This window comes from Physeter macrocephalus, chromosome 14 (assembly GCF_002837175.3).
Source record: "Physeter macrocephalus isolate SW-GA chromosome 14, ASM283717v5, whole genome shotgun sequence".
Taxonomy (NCBI): domain Eukaryota; kingdom Metazoa; phylum Chordata; class Mammalia; order Artiodactyla; family Physeteridae; genus Physeter; species Physeter macrocephalus.
Window position 1 is genome coordinate 131,167,448 of NC_041227.1, and position 15,410 is coordinate 131,182,857.

General features: G+C 43.9%; 1 pseudogene; it reads left to right on the top strand.

The window, feature by feature from the left end:
* The window catches only part of LOC102981988 (uncharacterized), a 62,411-nt pseudogene extending 49,268 nt beyond the window's left edge, over positions 1-13,143 (top strand).
* The last annotated feature ends 2,267 nt before the right edge of the window (positions 13,144-15,410 follow it).

Here is a 15,410-nt window from a genome sequence, read left to right on the forward strand (position 1 = left end):
GAACTGAGACAGGCTGGGACCTGGGGCCCTTTGCTGCAGTGCCCGCACCTGGACACACGTCGCCTCAAGCAACAAAATACAAAGAAATTATGAGGGACTAAAAATAGCTGCACACATGCACAATTGGGGCAAATTATGAACAATAAGATACAAAAAGACCAAACACCCAACTGCCACTTCCGAAGAGCCGGGAGCAAAAGCAGGGTGCTGAGCAGGCCCCCTGCACTCAACGCCACCGAGGGGGTGGGCAGACCCCCTCAGCCACCACTCCTGCCCGACCCCCGGACGCACCCCTACCCTCACCCCACGTAAGGAGCCAGCTGCCCCCCGCGCCTCAGCGAGCGACCAAGGGCACCTGTTACTTGTTCTCGGTGCCCCCGGCTGCAGCAGGGGCCCCAGTAAAGCCTGGCCTGGATTTCTTGTCAGGCCTCTAGTCGATTTGTATTGATTAAGGAGGCCAAGAACCCCGGTCAGTAACGAGAGTAATCACCAGCACCGTTGTCACATCAACACAGCTAATATTTACTGAGCGTGTATTTACTCTGTGCTGGGCTCTGTGCTAAGCTTTACATGGTTTGCCTCATAACTACCCAACAGACAGGTCTTTTTATAACCTCATTCCACAAGCATTGATAGTAAGATTCAACAGGATCAAGTAACTTGTTCAAAATTATTCATCTGACACCCGAATTCAAACCCTGGCCATCTGACTATAGATACCACACTCCTAACTACTACAGGATTAAGTACAGGACACAGCAAACTGTAGGCACTCGATCAATGACATGTATACTGTGCCTATCCCAGGGACTGGTATGCAGGAAATAAACAATTATAACAACAATAAGAGCAGCTAGCATTTACCGAGCAATTATGACATGCCAGGCGTTATGCCAAGGGCTTCATACAGTTTATTTCTTTTAGTCTTCATGTGAGCCCTAGGAGGCAGGCACTGTTTTGCCCTCATTTTACAGGTGAGGAAATTGAGAAATGGAGAAACTAAGAATGTGTCCAAGGTTATACAACCAGTGAGTAACCCAGCACTAAATCAAGCCCAAGAAGCCTGATTCAAAAGTCCATGTTCTCAAGTACTACACAATTTTGCCTCCTACAAAGAGCATTATGAGTGAATTTGTTTCCACTGACTCACTCCACAAATATTTCCAGGGCTATGTGTTGTGCCGAGTGCAATGGATACAGTAAAGAGTAAGAGAAAGATCGACTCTGCCTTCATGGAAATTACAGTCCGGATGAAACACCAATAAAAATGCGAACTGTGAAGACCGAATAGAAAGATGGTGATAGAACACTCACATTTACACCCTACCCTTCCCGAAACTCTGCTAAGAAGATAACGAGATTATAATGATGACCACTAAAATTTATCATGATGTGTCAGACATTGATATGAATGTTTTACAGGTATTATAACATTACATTGTAATAGGAAAGAACAAATCTGACTCCATATTGGATCTGTTTCTTTTACTTTAACCTTTGTACTCTATTGTTTTTGCTATAAGTTAATCACTAAAAGAATGTTGCTTATAGCCTGAAATATACAGGGTAGCCCATTCTCAAGGCTCTGACCTTTATAGGTATAACGCCTTCCCATTCATTCATAGAGGAAAAGTTGCAGAACAGAGAATAACATTTGTCTTGCTGGAGGTTTACAGGAACATCATGACCTGACCTACGGGGACAGCTGCAAGAACAAAGGATTCTGACACCAAGAAGTCTGCAACAACCAACCACACCCCCTCCCCTTTTAGTATAAAAGAAGCCTGAATTCTAACTCGGGGAAGAGGATTCTTTGGCACACTAGTCCACCAGCTTCTCGGTCTGCTGGCTTTCTGAATAAAGTCACTATTCCTTGCCCCAATAACTAGTTTTTCGATCTATTGTCCTTTCATGCGGCAAAGAGTATGAGCTTGGACTTGGTAAGAAAAAAAAAACAAAAAAACAACCTTATAACAACCTGTTTTACAGATGAAAAAAAATCTAAGGCTTGGAGCAGTCAAGGAATTTGTCCAAAGCCATACAATTAGTTTGTGGCAAAGCAAGCGTAAGAATCCAGAGCTTGTGCTTTAATGCACCTCTTTACACAGTAAAGGAACAGAAATATAAATTCTCAAGGACAGAGACTTCAGGAGAAGGGATATCCTTGAATGGATCAATAGAATCTTAAAGAATGGAAAGCAGGGCAGGAGGAGTAGCTTATTTAGCCAGGCAGAGAACACCATGAATAAAAGCAGAGGACTGAGAAAAGAACTGCTTCTCCCCGCTGCTAGACTTCAAAGAGACACATAACTTGGGGATGTCTGGTGTCACAGAGAGCGGGAGGCGGTCAGAAGTCCCCCCAGAGCACGCGGTGGAAGCCGATATTCATCACCGTCAACACCTTCACCTACTCCTGTGCAGGCAAGGATCCCGCAAGCAGACGTCAGCAGGGAAACACACCAACTGCCGGTGCCTCCTTCTGAATGGAGATGTGACTCACTCTTGGCCTCTCCCACACTCGCACCTGCTCCTGTCACAGGGCAAGAATGGTTAATCTGGGAAGATCTGGCCACGCTTAGTTCAGCGCCCCCTGCCCTTTCTTCCTGGGAGACAGTCTGTCCAGGAGACAGCATGTTTTCTTCTGCTCTTCCCTGATATAAGTCTCCCCATGAGAGGAGGCCTGTCTGGGTCCAGCACTGCCCATGACTGGGTATATAAGTCTACAAATTCTAGGGTTCAGGTCACAGGCCCACTTGGCTTTCACTCTAAGCCACATCTCAACCTGAGCTTTTAATAGTTTAATAAAAGTGGTGTTTTGATCTCCCATCTGCCTTAGGTTTCTGTCTTATTTCTCAATTTTCTCAGAACTTTGGTTAATTAAGAAAAACAGAGAAAGAAACAAAGAGAGAGACAAAGGAAGAAGGAAGGAAGGAAGGAGGGGAGGGAGGGAGGGAGGAAAGGAAAACAGAAAATGCAGGATTTTTAAAAAATGTTAAATAACATCCTTGGAGCGAGATATGAGGAGAATAATGGACCCATAAAACAAGAATTTATTAATCAGAGAGCAAAGAAGAGTTCTCGAAAAGTAAAGAGAAAGCTCTCAGAAGAAAAATTTCTCTTGATGAACTTGAAGATAAAGTTCTTCCTAGTTTCTCTCCCAGAAAGAGAACAAAAAGAGATAAGGAGATGAAAACTATTGGGTGGAGGGGAGAGAGACATGAAAGAAAGGATCAATCCAGAAGGTTGAACAGCCGAATAATAACAGGAGCTCTAGTTCCAAACAGAAAACAGTAGGTAGGAAATATATATATACAAGGAGACAGGAGCCTCCAGGTTGAAAGAGCATTCTGGGAGTCCAGCATCAGAAGCAAAAAGAGACGTACATCAAAGGCACGTCATCACAGAATTTTACAAATCAGGGATAAAGAGCCACAAAAGGCATACCTCCAACAGTGCCCCCCGCGACAAGGCACTGTGAAAGCCACGCTTTGAGGTTAAGACAGCAAACTTTAGAAATCTTCACACCTTCAAACCCCTTGATTTTCTGCCACAGCTTTTTTTTTTTTTTTTTTTTTTTTTTTTAGCAATTCCTGACCCTGAATAAAGCCAACCATCCATTTTCCCTGTTCCTCTTCCCAAATGTTGCTAGAGGAAGTTCTAAAACTGTGCTGATTGTGCTACAAACCCAGGACTCACAGCTTCCACTGGGCACGCCCTCTGGCTCATCACGCCCAGTGAACAACCTTCCCATCCCTGCATGGCCGTAAGAAGACAGTCGGACGTGAGTGTATATTCACATGTGTAGATATGCTGCTTTCATATTGTAAAGTATATTACATACTATATAAAATATAAATAATGTATATAATTCTGTATTACAAACTATATTATTACATAATATATAAAACATCTAAAATATTTTATATATAAAATATCATTACATATATTACCATATATATATACACATGTATATATGTATATGCCATATATATACACACACATATGTATATGTATATATATAAAAACTCAGAGCATGATAAGGGCTGTAAAATCCACATTCCTCCGTGAACGAGACCCTCACAAAACGTCACCCTGTTCACTACGTTACAGGGACCCTTTTGCCTGGACTATTCCTACCCATTAATTAATGTTCATTAATGATAGTTAGCGTCTTGGCTCAAACCTCCTTTCGCGCGGAAGCCTCCTTTGAGCCCCCACCCCAATGCACTGTGATGACCCGGGGCGTGGCAGCAAATTCACAGGGAACACTCTGGGGTATTTTTTAATTTCAAGGGAAATCCTACAGCGGTTGACATCTGTTGGACACATAATTCCTAATTCAAGGTGTTTTGCAGTTTCAACATTAGATCACTGCCTTCTTTTTGATCAAATTTGAGCAACGTTGGGATTAGGGCAGTTGGCGTGATCAAAAGCAAGACCCGCCTGACGATCACTGTGGGAAAGGACCTGAGAGGGGCGGCGTCTCATCTGATGCCAACATTTGAGAAGTTATATCCCCAACAAGCACACATGTAACGTTAGCAAGTAATCATTTTTCAAAACAAAATAAAAGAGTTTTCTCTCGATTTCTGTGTATTATTTTTCAAACTTCTACTAAATTGTTAGGACATAAACCCTAAGTTTTTTGGACCTGATCACTTAACAAACAGAACTTGGGTATTTCTTTTGGCCTCGCGTGCTGCGGAAGAATTACTAAGGCACCAAGGACTCTGTGAACCCAGAAAGTTTGGGAATCTCTGTCCTAGACCATTAGATCCACTATCATCTGTCTTTGTAGGGCTCTTTACTTCCCTTCACACAACAGTCACTGTACTTTTTTTTAATACATAAATTTATTGATTTTATTTATTTTTGGCTGCATTGGGTCTTCGTTGCGGCACGCGGGCTTCTCACCGTGGTGGCTTCTCTTGTTGCGGAGCACGGGCTCTAGGTACATGGGCTTCAGTAGTTGCAGCACGCAGGCTCAGTAGTTGTGGCTCGTGGGCTCTAGAGCGCAGGCTCAGTGGTTGTGCCGTGAGGGCTTCAGTAGTTGTGGCACGCAGACTCAGTAGTTGTGGCTTGTGGGCTCTAGAGCGCAGGCTCAGTAGTTGTGGCGCACGGGCTTAGCTGCTCTGCGGCGTGTGGGATCTTCCAGGACCAGGGATCGAACCGGTGTCCCCTGCATCGGCAGGCGGATTCTTAACCACTGCGCCACCAGGGAAGTCCCAGTCATTGTACTTTGTTGCAAGTACTTGAGAAGCAAAGTACTTTGATCTGCCTGCTGCTAGTACAGACCACGCGTGCGCACGTGCACACACACACAGACACACACGCCTCTAGCTCCTTTCACGTGCATGGGAGCCTGCTCCATTTGTAACTGGCATTTGAAAGAGGAAATTTGGAGAACAAACCAAAGGAAGACGAATGAAACCGTGTCCGTGCACGGGGTCCCTTTCAGGTCCAGCAGGAGGGAAGACAGTAGAGGCAGAAACCAGGGCAGCTGTTGTAAAACTATAGACAGAAAAAGGGATATTTTGCAACCTCAGGAGACAAAGCATAGACAGAGCCCAGTCCAGGGTGGCACCCTTGCACATGACATTGATGCTCCCCGGAGCACAGGTTTTTCAGGGAGTGGGAATGGAACAGAGGAACGGGAGCTGGAATGGGAGGGTCCAAGCGGGACAGATACATTGCAGGGGACAGACTGGTTTCTGGACCCATCCGTTGAGAGAGTGCCCTCCACATCTGGGAAATCATTTAAATGAGGGCTGAGAGCCTGCGACCCATAGAAGGCAAGATTTTGGATCAACGGTAAGCTGTATGAAGACAAGGACAAAATCTAACATCTTGACCCTCGTGTCTCTAAGACCTAAGACAGGGTTGACCCCACGGTAAGTGCTCGTGCATTTGTTTTCGTCTGTGTGTTTCTTGGTTTACGTCTAAGTCCCTGCTAAAAGAGCACAAACCTTTCCAACCTGTCAAACTCAAAACAGACAAAGCCAAACTCAATGTCTTCTCCTCATTGCTCTTCCCTGTCTTGGAAGGTCCTTTAACTGTCCCGCGTTCTTCAATATCCCCAAACCAATCCTCCGCTATGGTTTCCATCTCTGATCTCTCTCCCGAATTCTGCCTGAGTCAGGTCTTCATCGCCTCTTCCTGGAGCCTCTCCTCCATTCTAGCCCATCCTACACACTCCTTCCTAAACCTGTGACAGGAGGAGTATGTCTGACTCCGTGTGGATCTCTTTCTTTTTCTTCCACCTCCGTGCTCTGTTACCTGTGCTTAGTCATGCTGACTGCACCTTTTGCAAAAGAATGTTGCCTAGAGCCAGAAATATACAGGACAACCCATTCTCAAGGCTCTGACCTTTAATAACACTTTTCCATGCACACAGAGTTAAAAAGTTGCAGAACAGAGAATAACATTTGTTTTGCTCAAGGTGACAGGAACAGCATGACCTGACCTACGGGGACAGCTGCAAGAACAAAGGATTCCAGCACCAAGAAGTCTGCAACAACCAACCACACCCTTCCCTCACCTTGCCTTGAAAAAGGTTTTGCTGAAACCCTCTGGGGAGTTTGGGGCTTTGGGGGCAGGAGACACCCATCTCCGTGCATGGCCCTGCAATAAACCTTTCTCTGCTCCAAACTCCGATGTTTCCGTTTGTTTGGACTCACTATGTGTTGGGCACACGAACTTACGTTCGACAACCGGTAACAAAACCCAACTGTTTGCTCTGCTACTCAGAAACTTTCCATGGCTCCTTAGTCCTGTCTAATAAAGACCAAATTCCTTAATGAAGATTGTGAAGGCCCCTTCTGGCCCCTTTCAACTTCACTTTCTCCCATTTCCCTCACCCTGTACTGAATGCCCTGCACTCTTGCATCTCTGTATTTTTACCCATTGCATCATGCTGTATCTTCTCTCTCATGCTGGATTATAAGTTCCTGGAACCCTAGGGCATGTGTTATCTGTCTTTATATCCCCCTGGGCCCCTGCACCCAATACAAGTGCCTTGTTTGGGGAGGGGTACTTAATACACAGTCTACAGGAACAATATTTATTAGCATGATACTCAGGGCTCTCCCTTCCTCCCTTAATGACTCCACCCCAGGGAAGGAGAAAATGACTTATCTGACTCATGAGTTTGCCAAAAGGATCTGAGTTTGCTCAACTCAGCACCCAGCCCCCTCCATTCTCTCCTTGAGGAACCAGCCACCTATAGTTAACCTGTATTCTCACTGAATTCTCATTTCTTCTTGGCCACCCAGAAAGTTTGGGGCAGGAACATTCCAGCAAAGGAGGCCTCCAGTTTTGGGGAGGGATGAAAGTTTGGGGCAGGAACATTCCAGCAAAGGAGGCCTCCAGTTTTGGGGAGGGATGCAAGTTTGATCCAGGGGCGTGTAAACAAACCTATTGGCCAGATTAACCCATGCCCTACAATATAATGCTTTGTGAGTAAGAAAGGTGATATTTTTATCTCCATCTGTCTAATTCTTATGCCCATTTTTCAACTCTTCCCAGTTAAGACAGGTTAGAGGGGTATTATATTTTAGGTCCTCTCAAAACCTAGTGTCTCATACAGACAATGTGTATCCTATATGTAGCCTTGATTTAGCTGGCTTGAATTCTGTCCCAGAGACTTATTTTCAGTTTTCTCATCCTGAGTGAGATTGAACAAACAAAGCCTTACTTTATAAATAGTACAACAGCAACATGGCATCTCTCAACTGAGGAAATTGAAACATTTGGGTTTTGAGAAACATCATTTGTTATTGCACAAACAGCAGGCGGTTGGGAAAAGCCAAAAGTGAATTTTCCATGTCAAATTCCTCTTCATCTATAAATCCTCCCCTTCCCCGGGAAATTTATAGGATTCTGGCTCCCGTTTCCTTTTGGTCATCAAATTTAATTTCCCAGGAGTTTTGTTTTTCCTTTTTTAAGTTTCTATTCTAAACTTGTAAAATTTTCCCGATTCTTGATGTTCCAGATCTTCTCCTGCCTCCTCAATCCGTCACTTCTAATCTATTCCTTCCCTCTACCTCCACTCTCCACTTTTATTCCTCTGTAAATTCTAGAAATGACCAGACCTCCTGCTTCTCTAAGATCCATTTTGAGCCTTTGCGTTTCTTTTGTTAACATCTCAAAACATCCACCAACATTTTTCATCCTTCTCTCCATTCTTTGATCATATGCCTCTCCTCCTCCAAAGTGAGCTTTTCACTTCTACCCTCCATTGAACCCAGGAGACCCACTTTTCTCCATTCCTTTTACATCCTTTCTATTTCTTTTTCTCCCCTGGCTGCTTCCCACCTGCCTTTGAACATACCCAGATCCCTTCGTTTTGAAAACCCTCTCACTTTTCACTTCATTTGTTGCCCACCTCTGGCTGCCTTCCCGGCTCACCCCCCTTTCATTCACTGTCAAAGCTCTAAAAACCAATTATACCCCAATAAAGATGTTAAAAAAAAAACAAAAAGCTCTAAAGACATCATTACACAGGTTCTACCTGTATTTCCACACCACTGAATTGCTCCAGGAGTCCACGACCTTTTGCTTCCAACCCAAGCATTCAATGGAAAGAACTGCTCTTAAAGTTCACCAACAATTTCTTCATCGTCACATTCTTCAGTCTTTACTCAGCCCTTGTTCCTCTTGACTTCTTTGATTCATGCAACCCTGATGGCCACTTTCCACCCGACCAACACCACCGGCTTATTCATCTGTCTTTTTGTCTTAGTCTCATGTTCTTTCTCTCAAAACTGTGATCCAGTCCTGAGTAAACTTGGTAAACTCTACAGCAAGCATTCATGGTTGCCGTGCTCACGTGACCTGACTAATAGAACAAGGTGTTCAACCCAATCATGGCAAAATGTTCCCATTTGACAGTGGGTGATGGAGGAATGGGCATGTGACCCATTTCTGATCCATGATAAAGGGAAGACCTCTTAGGGGTTCAGGGAAACATCTTACTCCCTATAAGAGAGGCACACAAGGAGAAAAGCATTTCTTCCTGCCCATCCCCTTTTTCTTGGGGTGTCATCACATAAGAACATGAAGTATCGAGCCATGCCATCTTGTCACCAAGAGGGAAGGTCAAGAGAAGAACATAGAAGCCAAGACTGTCCCCTGACATCAAGGAAATTCCAAGCCAATGCTGAAACTTCCCATATGCTTGAACAACAATAGGTCTAGAGGTAAGTAACCAGCTATTGACTGTATTTCTATTACTTGCACCCAAATACATTGAAGCTTTCTTCCAAAACTCTACCTCATCCATTCTCACAGAATAGATTGTGATATCTATGCTGACCTCACCAAAATCCTTATCTCCAAATGTCTCTCCCACCCACAGACTCCCCGAGTCCTAGGTGTTTCCACTCGGGTTTCACGCCATCAGCTTAAAGCACCATGTTCAAATCCAAACTCATCAGTTTTCCGCTCAAGTCAGCCAGCCTTTTGTCATCTTCATAAAGATTAAGAAATCATTTGAGCTTTATTAGAAGAACATGAGTTTCAACCTTGCTAGAACTTCCCAGGTGGTATGGGGGGGCGGGAATTATGCAGACAGAATTTAAGATTTATGTCTTAATGAGGCTTATCTCTGTCTGGGTATGCTAGGTATTTCACAATGGATGTGGGTATAAAAACATGGATGAGACACAGGGTACATAGCAGGAAATGGCCAAAGATAAAGCCAAAATGAGAGCAGTCATGAGACCATGAGAGGCGCCTTCCTAAAGAGTTAGGCCTTAATAGTGTAGATTGTGTACGATTTTAAGCTATGGAGCAACATGACAGATTTACATTTTGCAGAAGTAGCAACAGCATGAAGAATGGATCAGAAGATGAAAGCCTGAGATACCACAGCTTTTAAGGCAGATAACTGAGCCAGACAGCCGTTGCCAAGATCACGTCTTAGCTAAGGCAGCCCTGCCAACGACAGAGCAAAGCATGGTGCAAAATCCCCACCAACGCAGGACTCCAGAGCTCTCCATTGGGCTGGTAGAGACTCTCAGAGCTGCATCGCAGTCAGATGGCCCCTTCTGCCCAGTAAATCTTGTGTACGCAGCATCTGTATCCCAGAGAACCCAACCGATGCAAAGGACATGAGTTCCATGCCTATTATTCGCTTTGCTGAAATAAGCATTTAATAGGCATTAAAGTAAAGAGGTAAGAGGTTAGTGATTTCCTCAACTAACCAAAACTACCAAATACAGATATTCTTATTCAAAGCAATTCACTTTCTAATTAATGCGCTCAGTCCTCCCTGGTAGTTTTTTTTAAATTAATTTTTATTGGAGTATAGTTGCTTACAATGGTGTGTTAGTTTCTGCTGTACGGCAAAGTGAATCAGCCATACGTATACATATATCCCCTTTCTTTTGGATTTCCTTCCCATTTGGGTCACCACAGTGCATTAAGTAGAGTTCCCTGTGCTATACAGTAGGTTCTCATTAGCTGTCTATTTTATACACAGTATCAATAGTGTGTATGTGTCAATCCCAATCTCCCAATTCCTCCCACCCCTCCCCCCTTCTCCCTTGGTATCCATACATTTGTTATCTATGTCTATGTCTCTATTCTCCCTGATTCTTTATCTCTGTTAACCCAGAACATAACCATATTCCATCAATACTCTCTCCAAAATATCATCAATTTCTATTGTTTTACTTTCCTCTTAAATTCTATCTTGCAACCAAATATTACGTAGGAAAAATAAACAAGGATGAATTAATAAATCACGTGTAAAAGAATTCATTCAAGCCCCTTTGTGTATGTCATTACTGATTATTTTCCAGACTCAGCTATCTTATGACATAAACCACAGTCATTCAACACATAACTCCACATGGCAAAAGCTCTGTATAGTAAGGTGAACTTACAAGGCACGTATTAAATCTGTTCCCAGAACATCATGGGCAGAAGCACTGCCAATAGAATTAATTGAAAAGATTCTTGTTTCTGAGAATCTAACAATTTATTTCACAAAGACAGAGGTTCATTTTCTCTTTCTTCCTTTTATACCAATCATCACTGATCCCAGATTAATCTTCCAAGAAAAGCACACATAGCTACAAATATGTTGGCATTTCCTTCTTACAAGAAAAGCAACAGGGACTTCCCTGGTGGCACAGTGGTTAAGAATCTGCCTGCCAATTCAGGGGACACGGGTTCGAGCCCCGGTCCGGGAAGATCCCACATGCCGTGGAGCAACTAAGCCCGTGCTGCGCCACAACTACCGAGCCTGCGCTCTAGAGCCCGCGAGCCACAACTACTGAGCCCACGTGCTGCAACTACTGAAGCCCGCACGCCTAGAGCCTGTGTTCTGCAACAAGAGAAGCCACTGCAATGAGAAGCCCGCGCACCGCAACGAAGAGTAGCCCCTGCTCGCCGCAACTAGAGAGAGCCAGCACACAGCAACGAAGACCTAACGCAGCCAAAAATAAATAAAAAGAAAAAAAAAGAAAAAGAAAAACAACAAAGCAGATAAAAATCTGCTTTCCCAGATTCTAGAGAGCCAGTACTGTATTACTGGTATCCTATTGCAACGTTCTGATTTTTTCTTTCAGGGGTCAGCAAACTACCGCCCATGGACCTAATCTGGCCCACCACTTGTTTTTGTAAATAAAGTTTTACTGGAACACAGAGATACTGTGTCTGTTTACGTATTGTCTCTGGCTGCTTTCCTACTACAATGACAGAGTTGAATCATAGCGACAAGGACCATCTAGCCCACAAAGCCTGAAATATTTACTATCTGGCTCTTAACGACAGCAACAAAAATTGTCCTAATTAAAAACGCATGGCATGTTCTCACATTTCAGGTATTTATTCATTCATCTTTTTCCATTCACAACATTTCAACTGACGCCTTAACATGTTAACATCATTGTTCATGTGTCAATCTGAAATCAGCAATGATTTTTGAAGATCATAATGAATACTCTTTTCTTTTGATTAATATGTGATTATGATTTTTTAATGAACCTAATTTTTTGAAATCTATCACCAAGAAGACATTTAGAATCTTGAGTATAGCACTCTATATTCATCCATGTTTTAGGCTAGCTTTAAACTTCAAGCTTTAAAACAAAAAACGATTAACCTCCACAAGAGACTGGAAATAAAACTACGGCTTTAAAAAAAATTAAAAGATAATTAGGCCCTAACTGCCGTGTTTTCCTTTCTTTCCTTTTGGAAAGACTGCCTCTCTAAATAAAAGAAGATGTCAGCCTTTTAAAATGTCTTTTGTCCCCGGATCTTTTGACGTCACAGACCTTCCTATTTTAATGGCGCAACATTTTCCTAGGAATTAATCAATGAATCATAGCCTGAGAATGAGATGGAAAAGGAGGAGGAGGAGGTCTACACTGCAAGAAAGAGATGCAGGGAGATTCCAGACTTGATCTGCTGCTGTAGGCGGTGAGGGCTGCACAGACCACAAGTCTGCTCAACTCAGGTGCCCGGGAGGCTTCTGGCGTGGACGTCTGGTTACCGACTTCCGTGTCCAGCTTTGAGCTGGGAGCTCTTCAGGTTTGCCCTAGAGCATAAATGAACACAGGTCTCTGCGTGATGAACTTGCCCCTCGTCCTGAGCTGCCTTATTTCCTCCCCCTGTTTCCTTCTCTAAGTGGGTACAGTTGTTCGGGGTTTTGTGAACTGTGAGGTTCAACCATGTCTTCAAGAGATCGGCATTTCTCAACGCAGTCCCTCATTTGTCATATGCCAACTAATTTTTTACTTTTTATTTCAAAAGTAATACAAAGATCTTTGCATAGAAATCATAAAAATACTGGTAGGCCAAAAAAAGACAAAGGAAAATTCAGATTATCCATAAATCCTACCACCCAAGGAAGCCACTGTAACATGTTGCTATGTATTTGGTCGTACATGTAGTGGGTCGAATGTGCTCATCCACTTCCCCCAAAAGATATGTCAACTAGACCTGGAAATGTGACCTGATTTGGAAAAAGGTTCTTTGCAAACGTAATTACGTTAAGGATCTCGAAATGCGAGCACCCTGGATTATCCGACAGGTGCTGAATCCAATGGCTTGCGTTCTCATAAGGAGAGGAGAAAGTACGTGAAGACAGAAGCAGAGACTCGAGCGATGCTGCCGCGGGCCAAGGAATGCCTGTGACCGGAGCAGGGCCCTAGGGTCCTTCCCCCCATGTCCTCCACCTGCCTTTTGTCTGCAGAAAAACTTCAGCCAAAGAATAAGTTTAATCAGAGAAGTGAGAAAATGCAGGAGCAAAGGAAAGCAAACAGGGCAAACGAATTAACAGTTGAGTCATTAAACAGGGTCAAGGACCTTTGGTTCCTTCTCAAGGGCTATAGATAATATTCTGAGCCATGTCCTGTGAGCTGCCTTAGAGATACTGAAACCCCACCAGGTGGAAGAAGTGAACAGCATGATGACCAGACTGTAGCTGTGACGTAAGCTGCCATAATTCCAAGGCCTCAAGAAAACGGGAACAAACCTACCCTGGAACTGAAGATTTACTGTACTTAAAACAATCAAGATGATGCTGATCCAGACACCGCAGGACCAGTTTCAAGACGACTGTCAAGCTGACTGTGCTGTCTCCACATGTAGCCCCTCCTTTTGCCTATATACCCCTGAAACTCCCCTTTAAAACCTCTCGCCCTGGTTGTCAGTCAGGGAGTTGGCCTTTGGACACGAGTCTGCCCTCCCCGCCGTTGCCAGCCTCGGGAATAAAGCAGACTTTCCTTTCCACCAACCTAGCCTCTCGTGCAGGGAGCAGCCCCACCCCACTTTTGGTAACCCCTGGAGCCTCCAGCAGTTGGAAGAGACAAGGGAGCATGGCCCTTGCTTTCGGACTTCTGGTGTCCAGAATAGCAAGAGAATAAACTTCTGTCTTTAAAGGTGCCAGGTGTGTGGCCATTCGTTATAGCAGCCCTGGGAAGCTAATACAATACATCTGTTCAGTAAATATTGAACAACAGCTGTGAACCAGATATTATACCCAGGAGCTGAAGAATAAGACACCAAACCTTTCAAAGTCTTTCTCTACCCATACACAGAAATATATGTATAGATATATTTTTAATGGGTTATAATGTAAAAGTTGCTATTAATACATCTTTTTACCTAATAATATAGACACACGTTCATGAGAATAAATACACAGAGCTTCATCTTACAGATTTTGCCTAAGCAGTTCTCAACTTTGCAGCGTTGACCTTATTTCCATTTTTTTTTCTATACTTCAATAACCATTCTTTACCTAACCACTTACGTACACATTTGATGATGTCCTTAAATTTTTAAAAATGGCATTTAGAGTTCAACGTCTGTGCCAGTTATCAATTCCTTGTCTCAGTTCCAAATTTACCCTTCTTTCCCCTGCTTTGTGAAACCAGAGCTGGACCCTGTAAACACTTCTCCTCTACCAGCTGGCACAATGTGGGGCTTTGTCAACAGAAGCTGCCATAGAAAAACCGCAAGGCAGCCGTGGCAGGGAGACACGTCCTTCTGGGTCCCAGCGCCTCTTTTGTTAGGCAGCAAAGAGGCCGCCCTCACAGACCAGCTCCAACCCCAGGCTCAGCCACGTGAACACCTCCCCACTGCAGCTGTTTCCACTGGCACTCTGGCCATGGCCTCAGACATCTGTCTCACCTTCCATGGACACGTCTACGGACCCACACGGCGTGCCGTGTGCACGGTTTCTCCACTACCCGTGGCTGGGTTTTCCAGTAGTGGACACGTGACCTCCAAGGAGATCTAAATCTCAGCCTTGCGTAGGGGATGGGAGAATCCTCCTCAGCCTTAATTCCTTCATTGCCCACCTTTCCTCAGCCTAGATGCAAGAGCTTCTTTCCTGCACAGGCTACTTCTGGATCCTTGAAAGGTGTCCTATCATTTTTACTAGCTAACGGTCCTTCTGATGAAATCTTTCTCATTCAAATAACCAAGGTGCTTTCAGTCTCCTAACTGAGCCTGGCTGATAATCAAGTCTCAATGCATTGGCGTGACCAAAGTAAGCTCCAGAACAGTTGCTCCCATGTACAATGCCTTCCCCAAGCTCTAACCAATTCTGGATATTTTCATTCATTGTTAGCAATGACAATAGGATAAGAAAGGATCCCTTGTCGATTGCTTTCGTTTGCATTTCCTTGATTACTAGGAAGGTGGAGGAAAGACTGTGTGAGTATATGCTGTATTGGAAGGAGTTATATCCAATCAATAGTATTGTCCCCTGGGAAGGGACTGAGGTAAAGGAGAGGGAGGTGGAAGGGGGCCGTCCATTTATTACTCTAAAATCTTATATATTGTCCAAATACTACCCACAGAGAAGATGTTCATGGATTACTTCTATAATTAAGCATATATCCTCATGACAAAAACGTGCTGGTGCAACCTCTCTCTAGCTGGTACTGGTCAGA